This window comes from Pollicipes pollicipes, unplaced genomic scaffold (assembly GCF_011947565.3).
Source record: "Pollicipes pollicipes isolate AB1234 unplaced genomic scaffold, Ppol_2.1 Scaffold_6686;HRSCAF=7923_pilon_pilon_pilon, whole genome shotgun sequence".
Classification (NCBI taxonomy): Eukaryota; Metazoa; Arthropoda; class Thecostraca; order Pollicipedomorpha; family Pollicipedidae; genus Pollicipes; species Pollicipes pollicipes.
This window is the reverse complement of record NW_023596921.1, coordinates 27,191,310-27,196,451: the sequence shown is the minus strand read 5'-3', so window position 1 is coordinate 27,196,451 and position 5,142 is coordinate 27,191,310. Positions and strand designations below refer to the sequence as shown.

General features: G+C 62.6%; 1 protein-coding gene across 1 annotated transcript in view; it reads right to left on the bottom strand.

Annotated features, from left to right (window-relative positions):
• LOC119108139 (neuron navigator 3) overlaps nt 1–2,475 on the bottom strand; it is a 46,853-nt gene extending 44,378 nt beyond the window's left edge. The window contains exon 1 of the mRNA XM_037231718.1: nt 2,336–2,475. The gene's annotated coding sequence lies outside the window, so the exon portion shown is untranslated. The remainder of the gene's footprint in view (nt 1–2,335) is intronic.
• Between the last annotated feature and the right edge of the window lie 2,667 nt (nt 2,476–5,142).

The following is a 5,142-nucleotide window of genomic DNA, read 5'->3' as shown; positions in this document are numbered from 1 at the left end:
AGATCAAGCGCCACTGTCACCTTGGGTTCACGGCACAGACAATGGACAACGGCCGGACAGCGGGTTTACGACTGGGCTTCGGTTTTTTGGCCGGTAATTGGCAAACATGGACATACAACTATTATAGAGCTAAACCTGTGATTCCCCGCGAGCTCCGGTCCCAAAAAGTCATCAGTCAGCGAGGCGCCTCGGGTGGCGCAGAGCTGTTCCGGGACGGACAGTCGTCGTTCGGCTTCGGTTTCCGACTTCAGGCCACGAATGTAACGGCGACACCGGCCCACCAGTGCAGCGTCCGTCAGCAGCAACGGGCCACCTCCTGGCGGCGGGCTCCGTGACGGTCCTTGTATCCCGGCGTCACCGGCCCACCAGTGCAGCGTCCGTCAGCAGCAACGAGCCACCTCCTGGCGGCGGGCTCCGTGACGGTCCTTGCAGCCTGCTGTGTTCAGCTGGTCCGCTTCCCAGCTAGACGCGTCTCGGCGGCTCCGTTATCAGGTCACACGAGAACCCCAGCCCAGCCGCGCGCCGCTGCCCGCGCCCACAAACGCTACCATCTCGTCAAACAACGCCCCGCGCCGAACAGACGCCGCGTGGCCGTCAGACCGCGCGCCGAACACGACGCGCCGTCCGCCCGCCGGCGCATGCGTTCAACCCCGCCCCGAAAAACGGCGCGCGGTTTTTACGGGCCTGCCGTCGTGCGTGGCGGCGGGAGGGACCCGTGAGTCGGTGGTAATCACCGCGTGGTAACGGTGCGCGGCGGGCGGCTCCCCGCCCGCGCCCACCGGCGCCCGCACGGAAGGTCACCCGTCACCGGCCGGAGCAGCACCGCCACCGGCGCGCCGAGGTCAGCCGAGGTTACGAGAGGTCACAGCAGGTCGGGGTGAGACTGGGATGGGATGAGCGGAAGACGGGACCCACGGAGGAGGTGGCGGCGGCCTGGGAGTCAGTTGATGGATCTGTTCGCCGGCTGGCGACTGAGGCCGTGAGACGACGGAAGGAAGCGCGTATGCGCCCGGCCGCAGCAGAGAAGGCCTCTGATTTCCTGGCTGCAAGTAGGGGTATATTAACGTGGTGGCCTCGGGGGTGACGTCTCCCCTCCTTCCTATATCAAATGTATTGCCGGCATTTAAGGGTGGGTGAGTAAATGATGACAACTAAAACTTCGTAAAACTAGTAAAACTAGTAACTAAAACTATTAAAACTAATCAGATCGAAGACATGCCATGTTGTATGACGTTATACTAGAAATGTCCGCACCTGCCGCGTGGAATTAAATGCTGCACTAGGTTTTCAGCTGATTTTTTCAGTTCTCCCCCCCCCCGCCCTTGCTAATTCCTGCAACGCCCCTGGCTGCTAGCACGATACGCAGCCGTTTGAGATAAAATGGTAAAGCTTCACTACGGCTTGAAGCTCACAGATGTTAGAAACTCGTTCACAGATTGAGAATGGGGGTATTCACTGGGAAGAACTGGGAACCCAGTTACCCAGACATTTTAACCCAGAAAAATTCCAACCCATGTTAGGAACCCACAACGACAAGCAATTGCATACAGAGAGACTGACAAGTCTGTAATACAAGTCTGTAAATAATAAGTCTGTAATAATGTAATAATGTAATATTTACAGGCACTCACGTACAGTACCTTTTCTCCCTCGCAGTCATCTGGCACGCACCGCTAGTCCCGCCCACAAACACTGACACACACTTCCTCCGCAGCCACTCCTGGCGAGTGTGTGCCCCCACTCGCGGCCGGGGACAGCTGCGTCGAGCGGGCGGGAGCGCGCCGCCACCGCACCCGACAGCCGGCAGTCGCGCCAACAAAAACGGTTCCGGCGGCGGCGGCGGCGGCAATCGCTCCCGCGGGCATCACCGGCCGTCACCGTCGGCCCCTCCCCTCACCCCGACCGCGGCCCCTGGCCGCCTCCTACCACGGCTCCGTATCGACTTGTCAGAGCGTGCCGGCTCGACCCGCCGTCGATGACGCGCCGCGACCGGCTGAGTCGGCCGATTTCGTCGCGGCCGGCCACGCACCGCCCGCATCCAAACGAGCACGTCGATTAAGCGCCGCCCGCGTCGTTAGGTGGCATTGTCGCCGTCGACGTCGACGTAAATAAGCGGCCGCGCCCGCCGTGATGTACGGCGCGGTGCATTGGCCCGCCCACCCGCATTATGTTGCAAATTGCCGCGGACGCCAGCGGAAACGTGATCGGCCCGACGTGCCGGGCGCGGCGAAACGCCCGCGTCGCCGCCGACAAAACGTGCGCGTCGCCGGCGATGAATCAACGTCGCCGCCGCGGCGACAAACGGTGGAGGGTCGGACGGGCGGGCGGTACTCACGTGGGCATCGCAGCGGACACGAACGAGCCGAGCGGCCGGTGGGCGCGAGCTGCCCTGCCTGCGCACGCGGCACAGGACGACGGCGACTGCTGCTGACAGGAGCGGACGCTCCTGAAGCGAGTCGGCCGTCGGCGCGCGGCGGGGCGGACACTGCTCACGGCGTGACACTGCTGGGGCGCGCGCGGCGACGCTGCGGCGGCTCGCCGGGCGGGCCACCCGCACCGCTCCGAGTCTCGGCGGCTACTGCCGGCTCGCCGGCCGGCCGGCCGCGCCGCCGCTGGCCCCGCTCCAGCGCGCCGCACGGCCGGTCGACCGCTCACCGCTGTCGGCACCGCTGCTGGATGCACAGACCGCGAGATGATCGGACCGGGCGGGGGGGATAGGTCTAAACCGACAGAAGACTAGACATCAGGTGGACACCAGGACACCAGGCCGTGTGAACGATGGCGAGGACGTATCGACGCACGGATAGCGATGGCGCGACTGGACAGGCGAGTGGAGAGATGGGCTGAAAAAGAACGGACGGCCAATGGTGCAACAGGATGGCTGACTGCAAGGATTGACGGACGGACGAAACGGGCAGGCGGACAGGGCAGAAGAACGGATGGAAGGACGAATAAGGGATCGGGGGGACGCAAGGGCGAACGGATGGCCGGACAGATGGAAAAACAGACGAACAGACAGACAGGAGACAGCAGACAGCACAATGTACATGACTGAAAGGACAAACTGACAGACAGACAGACAGACATACGGGCATGACGCGCAGAGAAACGTATGCACAAATGAAGTGATGTAGAGTCGATGATCGGACAAGCAGGCAGATACGAATGAGGCGCGACAGAGGATCGGCAGGACAGAAAACACGCGTCCAGACGATAGAGAGACAAACAGACGCCGAGCGGGCGCCGAACGGGTGCCGACCGGAGGTAAGAGCAGGCGTCGTGACGACGGATAAACAGGGGCCGGCGGGCCGGCGTTGTGACAGCGCGCAGAGAGGTGGGCGCAGCGGCGAAGATGGAGCCCACACACGCGCAACTGGAGACCCGGGGCTCGCCTCAGGCCCGAACGGGCTGGCTCGAGCCGTGCTGGGCTTGTCGATGTTCAGGGGTCTGTTTTATTGTGACGAATCGCAAGAAAGACAAGCGAACTGCGTGTTTGTTTTGCACCGAACACAAAGGATCACTTGTCAGACCTTGGAAAAGAGGATTACCAAGCACGCCTTGCCCGTGGCACCCTGATTGTCAGGTAAGGGTTTGCTTAATAGGTCAAGGAAGCCAAGTTCACTTTCTCGATCTAGTTCAGTTTTTTAGTTCGTTTTATTGAACACCAAAACTGCAACCAAGCCAGTGACAAGTGTGTATACAAAAACCACGCCTATCGCTGCACTAACTAGAGCATGTCAGCCAATATCGATCCGATATTTTTTCCGGAAATACAGCACTGAGACCGTGTGCTAGATAGCACGAACCATCGGTGCTGCACTGCAGCGTTGGCAGAGAGTCATTCTCCCGAAGGGCGGGAGGGGGGGGGGGGGGTGCACCGGCCGCCGGCCAGGCCCGGCCTCCTCTCGGAAGTCGCAAACTCTGCCTACGTCCACACAGGGCCTGTCTCAAAGCACTCGCTGCTGAAAAAAACGGAGACAGTAGCCGGCCGAGGTCGACAGTGGTCTGCTGACGGCCGAGACGCCGTCCCCTTCCCTCCGCAGCCAGCCCCGCACACTTCACTTGCGGGAACCGGGGTCCACCTGGGCCAAGTCACCCCAATTCCTGGCGTTCAGCGCGTCGGCGCGGGCAGGGACGCACAGGAAGCCGACAGAAGTATGCCCGCGGCGGATTCCGGGAGCATCGCCGCGCCAGCCCCCGCCGCAACATACCGCGGCTTAATTTCTGGCATGGGCGGCAGGCGGCGGCGGTCGGGGCGCCGCTCTCAGCCGGTGATGTGGCCGCGCGTGCCCGTGCGTCCCGGCTACACACGGCCCGGAGCTGCCAGCGGGGCCGCGGGGTGCCATGGCGCTGCCACACCCCCGCTTCTGTTGATCGGTGCCACGGCTCCGTCCGCTGGCCAACGGTCCCGGCGGTTCAAACGCCGACGGTTCGAGTGCGCTGCAATCGACCGCCGCTGCTCAGATCTGGCGGCCGTGACCGGCGTTTGGTGCTGATACTAGGCATCAATGATACGCGATCGCCACCACATGACGCGCGCCGCCGGTATGGTGATTGCATGAAGCTCCGATCAAGTCCGCGCTTGGACGGCGAATGCACGGGCTACACGCGAGCTTCTGGCGGCCGTACACCGCCGAGGTCAGGCATTCACGGGCTTTGGGTCAAGGTGGACGTACGGGGAGGAAGTTTCGGCTGTCGCCGGCCGCCGCGCGCCACTTCAGAGTGGTTACCAACGGCCAGGCGCCGGTAACCGCGCGGCCGTGTTTTCGTTTGAGCCGAGGAGTGACGCGTGATGGACTGTCCGCCTCCAGAGTGGGGTTGAGTGAGTATATTTGACAGGGGTGCCGCGGAGCGATGAGGCCGTCCGACGGGCCGTCACAGTGCGCCGGCCGGGGCGTCGAGCCTCTGGCCTCGGCCGTCGGAGCGGCAGGCCGGCGTCGATCGACGCTCGGTTCGACGTTGCGGCGCCAAACGCGACGTCAACTCGCCCGAGGGCGGAACGAGCTATTAAAACCGGATACAATGCGGTGTAAGCCGTTTCTTACGCGCACAGTTTTCTTTCGGTCTCCGTAAGACACAAAATGGTTCGTTTAGTTGCGCTACGGTTATGCATGTTAAGTTATAACGGACGGTACCTACGCC